We start from the raw sequence: 23,222 nt of genomic DNA on the forward strand, positions 1-23,222 counted from the left end.
TGTTGCCTAATACCCAAACACAATAGTTGTTTAGCGTCAGACTTTGGTTTCTGGAGTGGTTTCAAAACCCGCCACCCACAGTATGTAGTTTTATAACACCACCACCGTTAACTAATTGCACTCACTCGCAGAATTATGAAACCCGAGAGGATAATTTTGTGCATCATGAGTATATCTTTGTGAATTTTTCATAGGCAGTTTATATTTCGGCTGATACTTAAAATGAGAATATTTTCCTGCAGATCTGTTTGCTCTAATTTCTTTCCTCCTGGTAATTTGGGGCTTTCTTTTCTAACAATTAGAAAAACAACATTCTGTTTAATTACAGTATTTACAGAAACAGCTTTTTTCCATATTGCAAGTTGTAATGAGTTTTATGTCAATTAACCTCTGTATTTGCAAAGACACATCTGTATTGACCTTAAAGTATCGTTCTTTCCATTTGCAAATTGGACAGTTGGATGTGAGTGCTTGATTTAGAAAAAGCATTTAATGACGTATTATGTTAAACACGCAATTAATCGTGATAGGAAAATACCATAACTCCCTCAAATCATTCCGGTATTCTGGTCATGGCTGATATCACTGACCAAGTTTATCTCTATCTAGATTCTTCATCAAAACTTATCTGTGAGTTCATTCCAAAAGGCCAAAGCTGGGAGAAAATCTGTGCTCTTCATACTGAAATCTTTGATGCAGTCACGCAATTCCCATTTACTTCAATGAGTCACTGAGATTCTCAGAGATGAGAATTCTCCCTTGTTAGGGCTTTAAAGATTTCCTTGGGAGTTTGCTTCCTTGAATATTTTATTTTCAGCTTTGTTATGGTAAGATGATTTTTCTGACATTTCGCTGATCACAAAGCAGCTGGCCCCATAAAAAATAAAGCACACACACAAAGAAACAAATGACTGGATGTCTGGGGGAAAATGTGACTTCTGTGTCTGAGCTGCAACAGATTGTCATCATTAAAACAAAGCATCAGCAAATGCTGGAATGATAGGCATTAAAGAGTGGAAGCGTTTTCTTGCGTTGAAAGACAAAAGAAAAGTGGTACTTTAATTAAACCATTATTCATTTTGGGTGTATCACCTACCTCTGATCATTTTTAAAATTCTAAAATACTGGTGTTCAGTACAAAGAAGATAAGTAGAAGCATTGCAAGGTGCACTCATTTTAACTGTACAAATCACACCATCCCTATTGCAGGTCTAAATGTGCCACTGCACAGATCTGCCAAGCTTGGAGCACCATAAAATCCAAAAATACAGATGCTTGTCCGTGTCGGGGGTGCTTTGACAGAGAAGAGTTGAAATACAGATTTAAAGCTGCAATAGAACCAACCCCAGACGTAGCCATTTTCTACTACAATCTCTCTTCCATCTCTGTAGTATATTTATAGCAGATGATGATCCTTATTCTGCATCCCCACAGCAGCCCTTTCCCAGTTCCTACCAGGGTCTTTGCTTCTAAGAGACCAGACAGGTGAGTGATGGAGGGGTCTTAGTTAGGTGCTGGAAGGAGACTTTGACCTGGGAAAGTTGGGAAAGAGACATGGGAAGGACCTGGCCTCCTTGTTGTACCGGCTCTATCGCTGAAGGAAGAGAGGGAGCTCTACCAACTCCCAAAGCCTTTTCCTGTCGTAGGAAAAGACACAGGCAAAAGAAATGGACCATGAAAGGCAAAAACCCCCAGCCAATGGTATTAGGTGGGGAACTAGTTCCCTCCTTCTCTGAGTTTATTAAATGCTTTCCCTGAGTTTTCCATTTGTTTTCTATTTGTATTTAATTTCTTGATTTATTTGTTTCTGCTTATCTATATTGCATGAGTCATCATGCTGTTAAAGACTCTTATTAAGGAAAACGAATAATCTCCTTGAAGTTACTTATATGTGTCTGTTCCCTCTGCTTATGGTTGTTTTCTCCCTGTTGTTGGAAATTAAAGGCCAGAAAATGGGTTTGGTGTGGAATTTTCATAGGAATTTTTTTTGAGGTTTTCCCTTGAAAGCTTTTTAATCAAAAGCTGAAGGTAAAATCCAAATTACTTCTACATTTTCAAAAGGAATAGGTCAGGACTCTGGGTTTATACCAAATGTTACATTTTTGGAAACAAAGAATTGTAACCTCAAGTTGAATAAAAATGTTCTTAGGCAGACAGCATCCTGGCTGCTGGCCCAAGCAGCTGCATTGTTTCTCCCGGGGCTGGGTTTATGGGCAGTCAAAAATGATGCAGAATCTGGAAACCCAGACTTCAGAGCAGAACAATGATGGAACTGAATGTGCTGTCGTGCGGGGATGATTTCCTTGGTCCTTTTTCAGCAGCTTTCTTGTACTCACTTCCATTCCACTCCCCTCTTTCCCATTCACTTTTCTTTCCTTATTCTTCCCTTTTTCCTTGTCTCTCACCACTCAGTTCCCTGTCCCCTTGTTGCCTTCACTATTCTTTGTCCTTGCCATGATGCACTAACATGACCCAGTACTGGCAAAACTTTACAGGAGCACATTTCCTACAGAAGGTCAAGATGGGTTTTGAGGCAGGCTCAAAGCAGTATTTCTTCTGCACAACCCAAAGAACTGGGTTCATATCTGAAAACACACTTCCTTGCTCATCATGTGGTTGCTTAGCTGGTGTCTCACAAAGCTAATAGGAATTTTAATTCATGGTGGTTCATTGAGAGAGACCTTTTGAATCTTGGAGTGGTCTTGTGGCCTTTCAGAGCTCGCGTCTCTCTCTCTCTAGCCAGCTATGAGAGAGGGATCTTTGTTTCTCTTTTAAGTTCTCGGTGACTACTCTGTTTGCCTTATCAGCTGAGGCGAAGAAATGTGAAGATGTATGTGTCTGATGAAATATTTAGACTTTTAATACTAGCAGCTCACAAGATACATAAACTATAATTTATTTCTGTTTACAGCACTTCTGTTGGAAGTAGCCTGCTAATCTGCCTAATATATGTAAGAAAATGCAGACATGCTAAGATTTTTTTTTTTATTATGACTATCAATCTTCTCTATAATATTATGAAGCAACAAGGAACGGACTTTTCCAGGAACCAGATGTCCTATTTATTAAAGACAATGCCTCATGTTATCTATCAAAGCCGTGTACACAGCACTGGGTGACCTTTTTTGAAGAAACTCGAGTGGGTGATGTAGTTTTCCTACAGGCTTTAGGTGCAAGATTTTGTCATTTTTTCAGATGAAGTTGCATTAGATCCTATACATATGCATCACTGAATGAGATATCCTGTGACTGATGCCCTTATAGGAGCTATAGGACCAAGCACAACTGGACAAACAGAGTTACCTGGGGCCAGTGGAGGAGCAATATTCACAAAACAGTCCCATCCCTCAGGCCTGTTGCTCCAGGAAACATGTCTCAGAGATGAGCTTGGGGACTAAATTTACAGATTTCCTGAGGGTTGAAAATCCAGGGTGACTTAAGTCTTTTGGCTTGCCCTGCATCCCAGTCCTTGAGGCAAAAACGTTTCCCATCACCTTTCTCTCTCTGCCCCCAGTGACCAGCAAACCTGGAGCAATTGTTTTGTAAGCAGATTTAGCTTTCAGTTTGCTTCCACTCCACCCCTGAACAAAGGACTTATAACCCTAGAGCCAACCAGTGTTTCTCCCACTTGCATCGTGGTTTAAAAAAAAAAAAAAAAGCTGCTGCTTCTTGGAAAATTACCGTTTTCTCTGGAGGTTTGTACCCATTTGTTATCTCTAGGTGGATGTGGTTTAGCCCTGTCTCTCCCTGTAATGCTTTCGCTTGCGCTGTTACAGTGGCATTACCAAGGTATATTTTATTGCTCAGACACTGTTAGTGGATGTGGCGTTTTGCAGGATAAAACTTTAGAAAATGAGATCTAGCTTTTCCCCCCTTTCATCTGAAATGGGAAGAGGTTAACTGATGCCGTGGTGATTTCTTGAGGCAAGAACCCTGGCAAGGCAGACTAAGGGAGCAGGAGGAGTTTAACCCCCAAAGCTGGCAGGGAGGCAGGCTCAGAAGTGGGGTCTGGACCCCACGCTTCTAATGGACAGTTCTCCCAGCCTTCACGGCCGTGATACAAATGGGTGTGCAGCTAAAAATGGAAACATTAAATGGACTCCAAAATAAAAGAGATGGGCAATGACTACATTCTTGGCTGGCTGAAGTCTGCTACATGTTTTTAAGTTAACTGGATGCTCTGTGCTTGGCTTCAGTATACAAGATCAAAATGTAAATCCTATTAATACTTTTATTTAAACTAGTCATTCAAATTTGGGCTGAGAAGCCATAAGAACCCAGGTTTACCCAGGATTACCTCTGTAATAATTATGAGAGGTGTGAGAATATCAAGTGAGTTCATTTAAATTAATGTTATTTAATGTTATTAAAAAAAATGGAAAATTGATTTTTGGTAATAGAGGGCTTGATTTACCCTAGCTCAACTCCATTGACTTTAGTGGATTTGCTCCTACTTCACTTTGGTATAAATCAGGGGAATACCAAGTCGAGGGAGTGTAAACGCAAAGACCAAGTGAAATATTTACTGTCTCATGTCGTTCCACATTTATAGTGGTAGAAAATGCATTTCTTCTGATTTATTCTACTGTAATGCAGACAGTGGCCAGGTACAGCAGAATTAATGATCAGCTGTTTATTGCGGTGTTTGGCCTTAATAACTAATGTCACACTAACACAAACATAATTACAGATTCAAATTGAGCTTATATTTAAGATATTTATAAAGCAACAAGCAGAACTCAGTTATTGACCATTCACAGACAGAAATGGTTTCCAACCTCCAGGCTCAGCAGAGGACTAAGGTCTGAAGATACAAACATACCCAACTGGAGTCCTTCCTCCCCCTTTTTTAAAGTGCCTTCTTACTGCTCCACGAGTGAAAAATTAATGGACCTTCTTTCATTTGCTTTTGTGATGAGAAGGAAGCACTTCTATTAATGACACTAAGAATAGGATTTACTGTAACTTGGCCTCAGATGGTACTTGTGGTTCCCACACATCCTGTAACAACATGCTTTCTAAACGTAAACGAATATTGCCACCCTGACTGTTATAGAAAAACAGAAGGAATGTGATGAAGCAGCTCCTCCAAGCTATTTTTTTTTTCTCTGAGGCAAATTTATTGGCCTCGTGTTCAACACCTCAGCAAGGGAAAAAAAAACGCCAACATGAAAGTGAGACAGGTTGTGAGTGTATTTCACTAGTGTGCCTGCAGTGGGGCGATTTCCTGCAACTAATTACTGATGTGATGGGTAAAGTAGAAAACCAGATTTTTACAGCTGTTTTTTCACTCTTGCGTGGTAGTGTTATCTGACAAGGGCACAAATACCGTATTCAGCTCCACCTTTTCAGCAATTCCCCCAGCAGCTGCATCCTCTAGCAGCCTTCCACTGAGCACTTGGCACACAACCCCCTAGTCGATGCTCCTCTGGGGTGGCTGTGTCACCGGTTGATGAATTGGTAGCGTTCAGCTCCAGCTGGCAATCAGCTGCCTCTGCTCCTTGGCCTCTTGACCAAGGCTGCCTGTAGACCTGTCAATCATGGAAATATTTTTTGTGAAGTCAACTCTTTAAGCAATTAAGGATCTATATGTAGGCAGCCAGAGCATCTTGCATGGCGCTTGGGCCAGCTAAAACTTACTGTGAGCCTCTGAGTAAGCCAGTCCTGCATAGAATAGATAAATACCAGCCATCCATCATCCCCCGTATGGCTTCGGAGTGTAATTTCATGAGCTGCCTGTGTGGGAGAGAAGTGTGAGAAGATGCTGCGTCAGTGTGTGGGCTGCACGAGGGACAAAGAGGTGACTTAAAATTTATACTGGAAATAGAGAGTGAGTAATAACGTACCCACCACGGACCTTTCTTCAGAAGAAATATGCAAACGAAAAATGATTTGAATGATGGATTTAACTACCAACTGAAAATGAAGCCGGGAAGCTGAAGTGTGAGCCAGCCCTCTGTCAAGACATAGTAGCAAACAGGCACACACAGTGGTGAAATAGCAGTTGGGGCGGGGGGAGAGGGGACATAAAGTTCTGTGACTTAGAGCTTGGAAAGAGAAAGTTTCTGTGTACCTGGTAGTTTTCTTCTTTCTTTCCTTCCTCTATGGTGCTTTCCCCAAATTAATGGAACCACCAGGAGACTGAAGTGACATGATACTCCAGACCTGAAATCTGAGTCCTGGGGGATTTCTGAGATAAATCCAGATCAGAATACTGTATCCACAGGGCTGTGGGAATGGAGTTTGCCTTGGACCTTGGAGACAGACAGATACGAACCAGACCACCAGATCAGACCCTTCAGATTTTGGAGACAGTGTAAATAGCACTCATATCCAAACATTACCACATTATATTTGCTCTAGCAAAATAAGGCTTAATGTGCATGCATGAAACAGAAAATAAACTGCTAGGAAAACACAGAGACTGTATTTGAGCTGATTAAATGATCTATCCTGATGTGATGTTTGTCAGCCGTGGTCTCCTATATTCACCTACGCAATTCTCCAGCACTCATCAGTCAAGCTGAAACAGGTTTTTAGCAATAAAGAGAAGACTTTCTTCAAAGAAAGTCTCTCTTCATGCGTGTGATTTGGACAGAGTGTTTCTTTATTTTTCCTGTTGCCATTTGGGGTGACTAGGATATAATCTTTTCTCTTCTGTCTGTTCTTATGCATCTTCATGCTTGAGATCCTTACAACTGCAAAGTCAGTTTGGTGAAAAACATCTCTCTCTCATCCCCTTCCTTCATTTCCTAAGAAAATAGATACTTTGAAAGGCATCAAATATAATGCCAAGTGCTGCCTTCCTAAAGAATGTCTAAAATTCCTGCGAGACAATGCATTGTTTCAAAACAAAGCTATTTCAGGCAATTCTATCCTCATATGTGCAAAGCTATTCATCCGAGAGACCTTTTTTCCAGCACAAATATTCTTGCTTTGGGGTTTTATCTTTTAGAAAGAAAAAAGAAAGTGTTTTGGAAGATCAGTTTCATATTGTTACAATTTAAAATAAAACAAACAAAAACAGATTCTGCAGAAGTTCAAACCAACTGTCATTCTTGCTGTCTGTGTCTAGTCAAAGCCAGCACATTCCCCCTGGAACACCTTTTGCAAACATTATTTATTTGACAGTTGGCCTCTGGTGGGTTTTTTGTCAAATATTACCAAGAATCCTCTACCATACTTAACTTTTAAAGGAAAGTGTAGTGGATTTGGTTTTACACACTTTAAGGTCTTGGTGTGGTGGGAACTGCCCCTAAAACTGCTGAATGTCTCCATGTCCCTGTATCCATGCCAGCTTTCCCAGGTTATTGGCATTGTGTTTATTGCTGTTTGGTTAGGCTAGCAGGAGAGAAAACAGAAGTACTGGCCTGTTGCAAGCAATTTTCTTCCAGTGAGGATGTAGCCTACAGATTTTTATGAACTTTGATTCATAAAATCACAGAGCTGGAAGGTTATGAGCTCTGTAGAAGTGTTGTCATTTCCAGAGGAAATATTTTATAGAATGTAGGTAGGTTTTGGCCAAGTAGAGAACCTCAACTGCTGTTTTATGTATTCTCCGCATGCATGAATTCATTGTGGGCTTGAACCAGGAAAACCTGGCTAATGCTGCCACAGTAAAAGACAGAATGAGCTCAAAAGTGTGGATAGAGCAATGATGCCTTCATTTCTTTCACTTGTTTTGTAGAAAACATGGCCTCGGACCATTAGTGCCACCTCCTTTCTCAGCACCAAGCCTGCTCTCTGAAATTAGAGATACAAAACTATTTGACTATCCCCTGCATTTTGACTCCACTCCAAGTCATTGGTTTTGGTCTTGTGGTAGGAGATAGGTATTTGCAGCGCAAAGGCAGGACGCTGTTGCACTAAAATGCGTAACGTGCTCTCTGGGAAGTAAAGTAGGTGTCCTACTAGATAATGATTTAAAGGTGTCCCTTTTCATTTCAGTGCTGATGGTAACATGGAGGAAGCTGGTTTTGGCAGCCATTGGTAATTAGCCAGTTTGCAGTGTTCTCAGAAATACGTGCTTTTTTGCAACAGCTAAACCCCAGAAACATCCTTTCTTTAGAAATATCTGTTAAACAAAACCAAAAAGTGGAAAAAGAAAATTAGCAGCTGCTATTGCACTAAACTTTAACGTACTGATACTGCTTTCTGAGAGCTATCATTAGAGCCAAATTAAAATATAGCTGAGATTTTTCTAAATAAAACTGTCAATGAAGATAAAAAGTTTTTATGTTGACAGTAAAGCAAATGGTTTTTTCCACTCTGTTGAGGTTTTGTAATGGTGCAGTATATCTGGTTGACTTATGGCACACTAATGACAGATTAACAGCTGCAGGAGAGACGATCGCTCTGAGAATTGCTCTCGAGCGAGCGAAGCTGAAGGCCTGTGGGCAGGGGCTGGATTTGGAGGCAAAATGGGTGGAGGATTTACGCAAGGCTGCACATCGATAACACAGAACAAATTAAGAGAAGCACTTAACGGATGTCAGAAGAAGTGGTTCCTAGGTTGGGGGAAGCCCCACGGTGGAGATTACGTCTTGGCACTGCAGGAACTGGGACGCAGCAGCAAAGTAACTGAGTGCAGGTATTTTCTATGGGTTAGAGAAGGTGTGCACCACCAGCAGTGATAATTGCTGGGGATATTAAGTAGGTTAAGTGAGAATTATGATCTACTGCAGTCTTTTAATGCATTGCTAGCGTGTTCAACCAGCACAAATGTCCCTGCAACCAGCCTGAAATAGCTATTTTCTTGGGTGTTCCCCTGAAATATTCACATGGGGACAAAAGGTCACCCTAGAGGAGTTTTTCTCTTTTCACCACCCAAAACTGGAGACCTTGTTCCCACTTTGGGGTGAAAAAGGCTCAGAGCTCAGCTGTCCCCAGGGTCTGGCAGGAGGAAGAGTCCTGCCGTGGTGGGTAAATGCTGACCTGTCCTGCTGCACTCGGGGTTGCTATGTTTCCTGCTGGGGAGATGTGAAATTAATAGGAGGCTTTGGAAAGTTACCTTCTTGGTGCAAACACCCATTGGATTAAAAATTCACTCTGAAGAGCTCACCTATCTACTAGTATTTTATCTATCTGAAATAGTGCTTGGTAGTTTGTATTTCGAATTTGTTACTTGTTACAAACGAGGCAACAGAACTGTTTGAATATCATGGTTTGAAGTGGAGTAAACATCTCTCTGCTTGGTACCCTCATTGTAAGATGATGGCAGTGGTGGTTGCACATTTATCTAATGCTCTTTGTTGTAAACAAAGAGAGAGGCTGGAGTGGTGCAGCAGCAGAAGCCATTTGTTGCCTCTCTACCCTCTGTGCCCACAGCAAGCGGAGAGAAAACGACTGTGAATCCTGGAGCTTCTAACTCATTCTCAAGTCTCCAAATATGCTGGAGCTGCTCCCTTCATTGTACAGAGCCCAGTTATAACCTTGTCCAAGGACAGGGACTCTTGGCAGATGTACCAGGTCCCCCACCCCTTAGTTCCTGAGTCCTGAATTTCACCACTTTTAGCAAAGAATGTGCATTGGGTTCTTCAAAACTACCATATCCTGGAGATCTTTGGATGCCTCCAAAACCACTGTCTGCGGTAACCTGAATTCACTTGGAGATATCTTCAACATTTAATTAGACTGGTTATTTTGGCAGGGAGGAGGAAGGGGAAAAAAAGCAGAATGCTTAGAAAAGAACAGCTTTTCGTTGGATTGTGACATCTGAATAATTTAAAGAGGTTTTGAGAACTATGCTTTATTTTAATTAGTTTCTGAATCAGTTTCTGCTTTCCCTATTCTTTCTCCCCCCTTTCTACTGTTTATTTTTGATGACATCTGCAATCCTGAAAAAAAAAAAAGGAAGCAAATTAACTTGGTTCAAGCCACATCAGCACATCCCTTGGAAGATCACAGCAGTCAGCTGTAAAAAATGGGCTTGTGCTGAAAGAAAATGAGGAGCTCAGAGGGCTGAAAATGTACTTACCTATTTATTAACTACATCTATCTTTATTATTTTTGCATGACACCAAAAAGCGTTCTTGGCACTTCACAGATGTGCGCAAAGGATGCGAGGGGGACTGCTGTGGCACTGTGTTATTAAGGCCACTCTGCATTTACTTCTACCAAACCCAGAAGAGAGTCCATCCTTTGACAAACTCTCAGGCTAAATAGGCACAGTTCAGGAGAGCAACAGGGGAAGAAATGAGCCATGTGTCTGTGATTAACACTGTGATTAAGGAACATCACAGTTCTAGAAAAGTTCTTGCAGACCCCTGCCCCATGGTGCTGGGCGTTTTGCCAGCAGTCCTTCTTGTGTCCTGTTCCTGCCAAGCAGCGAGCGAAGGGTAACCTCTGCAGAGACAGTCTGCCCGTTTAACCCAGCTGTGGGCCTAAGGGAGCGAAGGGGTCAGGGTGAAGGAGGTGGTGCCTCACAAAGACCTCAAGCAGAGAAACAAGAAGGAAGAGGTCCAACAACCCAAAGCTGAAGGAAACAGACCTGATCAATTCATTGCTCTTGACCACAATATCACTTAGCTACAACTATGTGTCTTTTCAAGTAAAACAAGTTGTCCTGTTTGGAAACGGGCACTGCTACTTGCAAACTGAAGTTGCCCATTCAAAGAGTGACTCTTCATGGGTGCGAGGAAAGGAGCTACGACTCCCTTCTCGTAAACCTGGGGACTGCAGAAGTTGATAGAGACATACGTGTTTCTTTGGCCTGTCGTTGCCAGTCCACGTTCAACATTAATAATGCTGTGTGCTTCCTGGAAAGGCAGGATGTCTATGAAGTAAAAGAACATGAAATACTGTTCCAATTTTAAGATCATTTTGGATGAAAAATTGCCTTAACCAATATATTTTGCAAATTAATATGTCTCAACTAATATTTCAGTAAGAAAGAAAAGCACCAAGCAACGTGTCATAAAAAAAAGAATGACTGAAAAGTTTCATTTCAATATTTGTCAAACAATAAGTTTTGAATTTTTTATTTGAAGTGAACATTTTGGGTTTTGAAATGTATGCACTCCCTCCTCATTTTTTCAGAAAGCTCAAAGTGAATCATACCTTTTTTTCATCCCTTAACGATTTTTGTTTTCAACCTTTTCTAAATGCTGGGCAAGCCAGAAAAAAAAAAAAAAGAAAGGAAGAAAAAAAGAAGTTATTTGTGCAACTCTGAGAGATGTGGTTTCTGAACAGACTGTGTTGTGATGAGGTCCCAAACACTGACTCACTAGTTCTAATCTGAGTTCAATAAACGGTATGGGTGATGGAGATAATTCTGTTATTGTGTCATTCTGTCCTGCCAAGCCTCTCCTAAGCATTATCAACTAACGTGTGACAGTTATAAGTGGATTATAGTCCGGTCTGTGTGATGTAGCTCAGCTGAATCCATCAAACATTTATCACTCAGAATCTCAAATTGGACTTGAACCTTGGTTTGTGAAGTTGCAGATAAGTAATTTGTCACATTGTGCTAACACCTTTCCTCTGCTTGGTGTGTCCCTTGTGGTCCCGTGTTGCGATTCAGCGTGCTCATTTTAGCTGTGTTTTCAGGATGTAACATGAAAATTACTAGGCATTATGAAAAGGTCAGCTCTGTTAGACTCGCAGAGTAAGTAGGAGGAATGGAGTTGCTTTTAAGATATTCGTCATCTGTCATTATGTCTTATTAATCATCGCAAACAAATCTCGGACAGCAGTTCATTAGAGCGTGTGTCCTACAACTGTCTGTGGTAGGTGCCATTTTTACTGTATCTTCTCTTTCTGACTTTTTCATTGTGTTTCTAATTGAGATTCTCATTGTGGCATTTTGATTATTGCCAGTATAAAATACATGCAAATATGTTACTTCTATTAGGAGAAGCTGAACAGAGAAAAAACGTGAGAGTTGTTAGCCTTGGTGAGCAGCAGGGCTGTCTGAATGGGGAACCACCTGCGTGCAAAGTCCATTGCTGAAACCAAACTCAGCGGTTTGACAAGATTCAGGAGATCCAAAGCATCGTCAGTATGAGAGAAATACACGATGTCAAAAATGTTTGACACGCTTGGTCTAAAAGAGGCATTATGAAGCACAATAATGGAAGTATTTAACTCCCTCGTACAGCCCAGTCCGCTGTTCACAGCAGAGATGCAGCTTTTGTAAGAGCTTTCTCTGAAAGAACTGCTGATGCCCAAATGGGCTTCTGTGCAGACAGACTGGATGGGGCGAGTTCTTCCAGAGGAGTTTGACTGAAGTAATTGTTGTTTTAGGGCTTCACAAGCAACTCCCAGATAACAGCATGGAGGGGGAAGGAGTATATGCAGCTGAAATATTTAACCTATTCCTTCAAAGACAAGAAGTCAACACACTCTTCAACATCTCGAAAGATCTTCTCAGAAGGAACTGGCAGATCCTGTCACTTCGGAAGGATTGAAGATCTGAAATGGGGCTGGTGGAAGTGCAGTGGAAAACAGCCAGCATTCAGGAGTTGTCCTCTAATTCGTAGATTAGGAAAAAATGCTTGGTGCCTTGTCAATATTTGTCTTCACATGTCAGATGTGAAAGGTTAAGAGTTTCTTTTTGTTCTATATCTTTTGATGGGGTAAGAAGAGGGGAGTAGACACGCAAGCTTTACTGAGAACGCATGTTTCTTTTACTGCCTCTTTAAATGGGAGTAATGGTCCAAGTTCTTCATTGGTGGAAATGTGCTGCTGAATTTAATGAAGCTGCTATCACTAGGTGACCCAGAGAAAGTGAGATCTGGAGCCGTGTGTTACATGTTTTCTGTTACAGGACTTGCAGGTTTTGCAGGGAACAAATTAACCTGGTTTCTGACAGGTTTTTTACCTGATCCCTCTGATGAGAATAAAGCAATAATCTTTTCAGAAGCAGATGCTGATTGCTTTTTTGAAATCATAGGACCAGACTCCCCTGTTCTGTAAACAGACACAGATACATGTGCGGTAACAGGAGGTAGGCTGTCCTAACTGTTTGCACAGCAGTCTTCTCTAGCAGAGTAAAGCTTGTGATGAAATATCAGGAAAGACAAGGAGACAGACAGATTGGCCTCTGACCAGTATTTCAGCTCAGCTTGTGTAATGCAATGGTCACCTTATGCAAACTGCTCTGGCAACACCTGTGCTGCTTCCTCATGCCTCTCTGCTAAGTTGCTTTTCGATAATCCTGCCACACATGAGGGATTTCCACGAAACAAAGCCAAGTGGTGCAAACAATGACTCGATTGTCACCCAGACTCCAGCTTCTTTCCCCCCACAGCTCTGTATGGTCACAGGCAAGGAAGAAACATGTCTCAGCTCATGGTGGCACTTCTTCAGAGGTTCTGTTATTACAGAAAGCACTTCATTCCGTAACACAGGTACCAACAGAGAAAAAGCTTTTGTGGGAGCTTTGCTCCTTGGTAAGTTGGATCCTGGTGGTGTAGGCTCTGCAGATCCAGGCCATGGAACACTACTGCTTCACTCATGGGCACCAGAAGGATTGGTCTGTGGGAGCAATAGCTGAGGGTTCTGCTGAGTCTGTCCACTTGGCCTGGTGGTTTCTTTGGAGGCAGAGGGGCTTGATACATTAAGACTAAGAGATGCCAAGGAACGAGAGCATCTTTGGTTTTGTTTAGGTTCTTCCTTTACATTAAGTGAAAGAAACAGGAGAAATATATTTGGATGGTACAAATGGAGGTGGCGCATGGTAGGCAGGAGGGCTCTGCTGATCCATGGCAAGCGGTATCACAGTCTTTAGCTTGGTGATGTGGGCTAGCATACGTCTTTTCCTTCAGTGTTCATAGAGGGCCTAGCACAGTAGAGTATGCTTTCAGAAGCCACCACAGTACAAAAATAGAGTATTTTGTTTCCACCTTCTCCTGCAGAGTTTGGTCCATTTTTATAGTAACATGTAACATGAGCCACGCGAATAGCTTTGCAGCTCTGTTTGTCACACTGCTGGTAGATCGATACATAGCAAAAAGTTCATAACTTGTTTTCTGTTCCCCCCCCCCGCCCCATATTGCGTATTTGTTTACAGAGATTGAATCTGTCATTCCAGATTAACAGGCAACCACCAAATGATTTGATGATTATCATGGGAACTCGGTTTTTGTGGGGGTAAATGGTGGGGTGTGTGCACTATGGTATTTGTTTATGGATGACCCTTTAAATAAACGAGTAGTTGTAAGAGCAGATTTGTTTCACGGGCGTTTCGAGAATAGCGTGTTTCAAGTCTCTCAGGTATCTGTTGTGTGGAGTCTGGAAGGCAGATCTTGGTGTGCCATGCCCTGCAGTGACGTGGGTGGCAGGGCCAGGACCTGGGCATCCTTGGCTGTAGATGAGCAGATCCTGCCCTTGGGAGCTACAAGGCCGCTCTCAACAGCGAGGGTGGGGGAAGCAGTGGGACAGCTGGGCTGTGTCGAGCCTTTTATTGCTCGGCCACCTCTAGAGGGTGACAAATGGCCACAATGAAAGTCGTTACCGTAACTTTGTTATGAGACGCTCTGTCATAAAGCTCTATGGCAACTTTATCAGAAGACTATCTCTTATCAGTGCTCTTCTGGCACTCCTTTGCAGACTCTGGTAGCAGGGAAGCTGTGGAGCACTATGAAGAAGGTGAGCAGAAAATAATCATTTACTGTTCCCCCTAACACAGGAACTGGAGAGCATCAACTGAAATCAGTGCTTTCCACGCATTCGAATCATGGCACGCCTTGTACAGGGATTTTTTGATGCTAAAACTTCATACACAACCTTTAGAAAGTCCTCATGTTGCAGATGTTTGGGAGGGAGGATGATCTGTTGAGGCAAACAAGCTTTCCTTGTACTTTTGCTCTCTCCTGGGCTGCAGTGAGACACTGGGTTTGAGCTAGAATGACCTTTGGTCTGACTTGGTATGATAATTTTTGTTCTGGGATGCATTGTAATGGAACAAACCGTAACATTTTGCAAGAACCAAATGGTTTTGTTCAGTGTGATTGACGCAGACTTGGAAATCACATGCGGGCTTTGCAACAGCGTAGCTGTATGTAATGCAGTTCTGAAAGTCAGAAAAAAAGAAGTGATATCTACCACCAGGTATGGAAATCCAATGTGAAACCAACTCCACCACTTAGATCATTAGTGGACCTTTTAAATGAGCAGAAGACAGAATGTAACTGTTTTTTCTGTCCAGAAAGACAACAAAAACTTTAAGCAAAGTACCCTCCTTTATATGTGGAAATAATAGTTCTAGCAAAAACTTTAAATTTCTGGAAATTAGAAGATGGTTTCTATCCAGCAGACACGTGAACTCCAGGAACACTAATGGGAAAAAATGATCAGTGGTGCGGGGGCAATCATATAATGTGGACACTTGTGAGTGCAGAGGAAGAGACTGGCATTCGTGCATCAGTCGCGAACAACCTGAGAATCCACTCCCAAAGTAAAGAACTCAAAAGCAGATTTTCAGTATTAGTATATTAGATAACCAGAATTGAATGAGAAACTCTTTTTATACAGGCAAGTGAAGGTAGGATTTGCAATCTGATGTCAGGAATTATTAAGCGAAATGCCACAGAGACACAGATGCTTTGTCGGCAACGTCTATCCATCTATTCTTTTGCGAGGGACTGCAGAGATGCTTATGATACAATTATATATTATGGTGCTATTGTTGCATACAGAATGTGAGAGGGGAGAACATTTTGTAGGAGGCACAGAAATGAGGAAAAAAAATAAATTGAACCATCAGGACAGCCAAGCTGAATAATACCAGCTGAGGACCTGACTCATTTTGTGATGTCTGTGGCACACCAGATGCATGCACATGTATTGTGCTTACTGCCCTGTGGGAGTAGCTGAAAGAAAGAAAAAAGACATTTCTAGAACAATGCTGGCATAAGGCACGTATTATAATACTAACCCCCCTGATGTGTTATGGTTTTACAGCAATTGTGTGGGTGTTGGTGTGTGAAGGAGAAAGGAGAGAGGCTGCGGTGAATCACCTCTTCCTTCCCTCCTGGCTTTTGCACCATGAGCAAGGCTGGTGGTACTTCATGGCTTTCTTGCTGTGCCACAAAGTTGTGCATTGACCTTTTAATGTCTTTTAAGGTCACGTGAGACCATTTTGCTTCACTTGATATAATCTGGTCCAGCAAATGCTCTCCAAGAGAGGGGTGTCCTGACTGCCCAGGGTGCACCAGCCGTCCCTCAGCTCTCCAGCTCCCCAGCTCTCCCATCTGGCACAAACAGCCCATGGATTTTAATATTCCTTTCCTTTGGTGTTTTGATGTTTCTGCCCTCTGCAAAGGGTAAAAGACCTGCCCACTTTAGTCCCAACTATGCAGGAGTTAAGCCTGCAATATCTGAATTTCTCTGTTGGGTGGTGGGACGCAGGTGCATGGTTTTTTTTTTTCCCCTAGTGGTGTCTCCTTGAAGGTGTGCTCTGGAGCTGAAATCTTGGCCACAAGGAAAGCAAAGGGAAGGTTTCCGTTAAGTCTAATGGGGATAAAGCCGTAGCTGATGAGGCACACACGTAAGCAGTGTATTGCATTTCTACTCTACATGATTAATACAGGGAACCAAATGTCTGTATTAAATTCAGTGTCTGTTGTAATTATGCCAAGTTTCAGGGCTCAGACAGCTGGCAACCAGTAAGGAACTTTTGGAAATACAAACCATTTGCAAACGCCCCTGATTCTTTTCGTACCTTTTCCCTTCTCCTAGCTATTTTTACCTCTCCTTTTATTTGTTCCTATTATGTTCGCAAGGGATTTTTCACAACCATATTGAGACACGTCGGTTTGTACCGCGGAGGAGATAAAGCCCTGTTTGGCTGAGGTGGCCAGCCCTGCCAAGGAGCTGCTGGGGATCCCGCTGCACCTCACTGCCTGGCTCTTCAAAGGGAAACTCTGATGCAACGTTTCTGTGGCCAGAGAGCAAAATGAGTCCCATGGGAACAGCTTCATTTCCTTTGATGTTTGGTGGATTTGGCTGCTCAGCATCACTTGATTCACCAGCTTGGCAGAGAGCCGAGGTGCCTGCAAAGCAGGTCAAGGCTGTCATCGTTTCACTGTGGAACCAAACCCATTTTTTGGACACTTTCATAAGAGCAGCCGAGCATTCCCCCTGCCCCGCGGAGAGGCTGGCCCCAGCTCTGTGCAGCGGCGAAGCCCTGGCTCAGCACTTTCTGGTTCCCAGCACCGTCTGGGCTCCCGGCAGCGCTCACGCACACACCGCACCGCTGCAGCCGAGCCAGCGTCCTTGCTGCGGCTGCAGAAGTGGAAAAAACACCCACACGAGAAATAAACTGAAATTCTCTGCTGTAGGGAGGACGGCTGTGTGGTGTAGGGAAATGTGCAGCTGGTCGGCCGGTGATGCTGTGTGTGGGTCAGGCCCTGCACAGGAGCACTGGCTCGGTTGGCTGGGGAGTTGCTGGCTCCAGGCTGCACCCAGGGCCTCAGAGGAGAGTCTTCCAGAGGTTTACAGCTGTTCTCTGCTCTCTTGCAGGGCAGGGCAGGGGGCTGTGGGAGCTTGACGCAGCCCCCTCCTCATGCCCGCTGCTGCAGCCGGAGGAGCTGTCGTGAGACAAACCTGGCTGCCAGCTCTGCAAAGCTGGAGCCTTCCCCAGGGCTGCCGGAATAACTTATTTTGATATGCGGTAGTGTCCAGTACCCTGTCCATGATGTGTGTGTGTATGTGTATATTCATGTACATGCATATATGTATATACACATACATATACATCTTCTTTGGGAGCCTGAATAGTAGCTCTGTATGGAAAATCTCTCAGCCTATGTCAGCCTTTTATATCTTTCAACCCCTCTGATATTTCCTAAATCTGCATGGACTTTGTATTCCCAGCTCTCTGAACCACACAAGTGATGAAGAAAGAGATCAAATGCAGAGATGCGGGTTCTGCTGAGCTTAGATGGAAAGCAGTTGTGCTTGCTTTGTTCCCCAGAACCGGTCATTGCCATAGGGCTTATTTTGGGCTAGAGGAACCTAAACAGGCAATGCTGATTGTCAGCAGTGGGGTTTTTAGGGTTCACATGAATGTTGCACTAACAGAAGTGTTCAGTGCTCAGTAGGGATAAACGTGATGGGGCCTGTGGCCGTAGGAGGTTGGTCAGCTACTCACAAGCAGCTGCTGTCTGCAGGACACCATGTTGGTGCTGGTTCTGCGTGCAATGGGGGGACAGCTTTCGTCTCCCAGTTTAGCTCATGTGTCCCTGTGCAATGGGCTGCCCGAGTATTATTCTGTAACAATAGCTCTTCTTTCCTGCTTCCCTCCCCATCCTACAGGTTAATTGACCTGGGTTAGAAGCCTCAGGATATAAGGATGTAAAAGCAAAATGGAAGCATGCCATACATTGGAACTAATAATAAAAAGAGTTAATTATCTTGAATACTGGGAGCTGTCAGAGCTGAGTGAAACGAGATAGCAGCTTGGAGTGAGTTTGCCTGCACGTGTGGGAGGAAGGTGTGGAGGCTGTTTATTTACAATTATTCCCTTTCCGGAGAGCTGGTGCAAACCGGTATTCCCTTACCCTGTTCAAAAATCAATGAGAATCCTCCTTGGCTTTGAATTTGCTGCTGTTTCACTTAACCTTTAAACTCTGTCTGTTGGGTAAGCCGGGAATCAGCAAACCAAAACGGTTTGGATGTGTCTGAATGAAAACCAAAACCCTGTGCCTCGGCTTTGATATATTTTGCACTGGAGCACTGGTTGGTTTTGGTGCTCGGAGGTTTGCAGCACAAGACCAGCCCTCAGTGTTCCTGCCAAGGTGCAGGGTTGCTGCAGGATCCCAGGGCAGCCCCCACTGACAATTTGCATGAGCGTTTTTTTGCTAAGTCATCTCTGGTTTTCTAATGTTCTCTTCAGCTGTGATCTTGTTGTTTCTTTCCCTTTCACCTGAAAGCGATAGAGATCCTGAAAGAGATGCAAAGGCCATGTGGTCACTTTCCATACATCCCGCAGGACCTTCACCACAAAGACTCTTTTCACCTTGGAGACCCTCCCCACTGTGTTGCAAGTTCAATAGCCCCAAAAAGCAACTTTGCTGTCACAGCTTCTTGCCCTCTCCCCACGGTGGTTTGTCTGGGGATCCACCGCAGTCTCTCTGTGTTTTACCCCAGAAGCATCATTTTAGTCCTTCCACAGGTTTCACTCTGACCAATAGGTTACAGAAACACCTAAACAATGGAGAAACTGTGTGTATGTGTGTATATATGTGTGTGTGTATATATATAAAAAAAACTAGTTGCAAGTCCTGCGACTCTACACAGCAGCTTTAACTGCCTAGGGCTACCTGTGAGCAGACTGTAAGTCCTTGGCAATAGGTTTGGCACACCAATGCTGGATTTAAAGGTTTTCTGGGTGAAGAGAGTTAAGGAAGCTGTGAGACTCTCTGACTTCAGCCTTTGTTCTGAGAGAGGTAATTCACTTTGAACAAAGTTTTGGTGTTGGATTGCTATTTCTGAGACCTGAGATTGCTCCAACATCCTCTGAGCACCTGTGTTCCTGGACTGTATGGTGGAACGAAATTAATTCTGCTCCTGGGATGGCATGTGTCAGAAGAGACACAGAGGTGGAATAGGGTCGCCGTACCTTGGAGTAAGCAAGTGCCACGCAGACTGCAAGTTTTTGCTAAGAAAAATACGATAGAAATATTTGTAGGCACTTAACCATTTTGCCATGCTACATCCTTGCTGTGCAATGCTCTAAACTCCTCATCTCAAGAGAACAGGCTCAGGGTGAGGATGAGCAGAGGGGAGCAAGGCAGCTGCTGGATGGAGATGGGAGGGAAACGTAATTCAGCTTGGAGCCGTAGGAAAGAGCTATGGCCAGGACAGTAAAGGAAACAGAGTTCCTTTGGTGTCCACGGCTGCAAGTGAAAAAGGTGTTCTGTTACGTTTGTGCCCTCTTTCCTAGTAATTTCTCCAATTTTCACTTCTTAAATTGTTGGCTTTACAGTATGCGTTTTCAGGAGTAAGTGCTGTGCTCACAGCTTCTGTGCTGTGAAACTCTGAAAACTTGATTTCAACTTTAAAAATGTTATTCTGCAAGAAAAGAAAAAATAAAACAGAAAAGATGCCAGCATCATTTATATGTGTGGAATTAGGTGTTTAAAACTAGGACCAACCCGTGTTAGATCGCTTAGGATGAAGCCAAATCAAGAGTGTTACTGGTTTTCATAACTTGCTGAGATTGTAGCAGAGTTGTGGGTGCCGTCGTTTCTTTGCAGAGAACGCATTAAAAACGGGTATTTTGGCTTACGCCACAATGCTGCATAATGACAGTGTTACGCTGTGTGCCAGCAGTTCAACAGGATGCTCCTTTCTTTGGATCACATATCTGCTATCGCTCCAGACAATGAGTATCTGATACAAAATAAAAGTGATGGATGCCAAGTGAACCAGTGAGTGGGGAGAAGATACTGTGGTTCATTGACTAACCAAATTACTTTGGGGGTATTAAATGCATCTCTAGCTTTTTATTCTGCATGGGCTATTATAGATGAATTCTGTGATGATTCAGCCTTGGAAAAATTAACCTGTTCTATTCCATGTGGGATGCTGGTGATTGCAGGAGTATGATGATGTGGTGGGGGACTATAATGCAGTTTTCAGGATGAAAAGGTGCTGGGTCTGGACATCTGCTGCTGAAAGCAATTTTAAGATTTATCATTTAATTTTAGTAGAGCAGTGTAGCTGTTCTTACTTACAAACTGAGCTAAAACTAAATGTTGGTTGGAAATCTGGGTTGGACTGTGCAGCTTAGACAGCAAACAGTGAGCACTACATTAATGCATTTGCTTGACTTCGTCCCTCATTTCACTGCCGGGTTTGTCATTCCACCATGGCAGAAACCGAGGTGGATTGGGGAGTTTGCTGCAGAAAAAGCAATGCAACTGTTAACCGAAGCAGGGAAAATCCCTCAGCAAGTTATCTGTAAATAAGTAAATAAACCCGGGATTGACTTTGCTGGTGTTTGCACCCATCTTGTATTTTGTTCTGAGGAGATTGTAACAGACCAGTTTGTTTGCAAAGACTTCCGCATAAGCAGGGAATTAGAGATCGATGGCAAAGAATGTGCCTAGAAAGACATTTTGAACTTTTACATATAAATACACACACTGGAAACTTTTTCAATGAGAGTGGCCAAAATAAGACACCACCATCTATGTTTATATCTTGTCCAAATTAATGGTCTGCATTTCCAGTATCAAATACCAAATTCCTTATGAATAGCTCCAACTGTCATGAAAAATATTCAGAGTGATGGTAAGTCAGTTTGGAAAATCTGATGCTGCTTTTGGACAGTTCATACCTAGAAGAGATCTTGTTCTGTCCAATCAATCAGCTCAACTTTTAAAACATGCTTATAGAAAATAGAAGCCACCCAATTATCAGGAAAACTCCATCATCTGCTATTAAGAAAGAATTCCTGTGCAAAATCCATTTTAGAATAAATTTTTGTATTAGCATACATGGTACATAGACCAGAGCAATCCAGGGGCACTCTTAGAGCACTCTGAGGTGTGTTTGCTGGGTGTTTGCAGTTGGATTTTGCTGCAGATAGGTTGTTATCGTGCAGAGACTGACCTGGTGCGCTCACTGTCGCCTCAGATGAGTTTATTGTTGACCATGAACTCATTAAGACGTTAGGCTAAAACCCGTCAACTAGTTAACCTGGAAGTTGCTGTGTCTTCTTCTGCAGCAGTTGAATTAAGAGGATGGCAAAATAAAGTTGGGCTTAAAGACATCTGGGAGGCTGAGGAGCTGGAAATCGTAAACATGGAGAATTATTTTTGCAGATAAGCAGGTATAATCTGACAAGTAAAGCCTTTAAATTGAATATGTGCTGTCAGTGAGGTATAGTCAAATAATTATTGAGATCCAGGGAGTGGGAGAATATATCAGAAAACAGGAATATTGCTTAGAGGGAGGCCGATGGCACAATCGGAGCCTTCACTGCCCGCGTCTGCAACCCACCTCCAGCCATTGCCATTAGCCCAAATTATTGTCTTTGGGACTGTAAAATGTTACAGATTCTCTTTAATTAACACCTTAAATTTGATCTCGATGATGTGGGACCTCCTGGAGAAAATGAAATAAATTCACAACTTGTATTAACAAAGACAGTGTTCACAAGGGGGTGGAAACCAACAAAATTTCCCTGGAAATGTTAAAATGCTTCAATGGTGTGACGGGTAGAGCCAAGTGAGGATCGTGCAGAGCAGTTGGCTGGTGGTTCCACCCTGGTTTTCGTTGGAGCCAGCACAGGCAGGTGATGGTCTCACAGCATACCTGCAGACCTGCCAGTGTCTGGAGCCTTTCTCCAGGTCCTGGGTTGATGTTGCACCATCCCGAGCTTCCTTCTGCTGAGAGGGGACAGCTCTCTTCAAACCCAAAAGCATAAGGAATGACATCGTATCATTGAGCGTTGATGATTAATCAACAAACTAATTATCGTTCCCAGAGCAGGCTCTCAGTAGCATTTCTGTCAGTAAGAGTGAAAGCTGAAAAACAAGATTTAGTATGCAGCGAATACCATTTCCCACACTGCCTGCCACCAGATGACATTGGAGAAGGTTTTAATGTTCCAGGAGTAGGAGGACTTCTTCTGTGGGTAATTGTGGTTTAGTGCCCAACATGAGACAAAAGCCTTTCAAAAAAGATGGACTTGAATTTTAGAAAAAGAATGGAATAGGTTTTCTGTGGACTATCATGTGTATCCACCACTGGAAGCCTTTAAAAACATGTGGGGACATTTGACAAGATGTATGTAGGGTTGGGTCTTCTTTGGGAAGAAGGATGGACTGAGTAATTCCTTGAACTGCTTTCCAGCCCTATTTCTGGTTATTACTATTATTCTTGCCAAAGATACCCAGGAAAAGCAAAATTCTAAGTTATTTTTATATAAAGATGTTATTCCTGCTTCTTTTTTAGGGAACTAGTAATGTCTTAAGTAGTTCAACATGCAGAATATATTCCATGTGGACACATCCTGGCGTTAGGAGCAGGGAATCGTATGGATTGTGTTTCTCCCTCACTGGATGTTTGCTCAGTGGGCAGCGTTGCGTGCTGCCCCACCGCACCGAGCAACCACCTTTCAGGTGGGACTCAAAATTCCTTCCTCCTTCCAGCAGCTGTGATGTGAACCAGCAATAGCCTTCCCAGGGCCTGACTTGGGTTCCTGCTTGTGTTTCATAACAGAAAGCATCTCTGTCATTCGGCAAGATGCCTGCCCTGCTTGTGGTTCT

This window comes from Tauraco erythrolophus, chromosome 11 (genome assembly GCF_009769465.1).
Source record: "Tauraco erythrolophus isolate bTauEry1 chromosome 11, bTauEry1.pri, whole genome shotgun sequence".
Lineage (NCBI taxonomy): Eukaryota > Metazoa > Chordata > Aves > Musophagiformes > Musophagidae > Tauraco > Tauraco erythrolophus.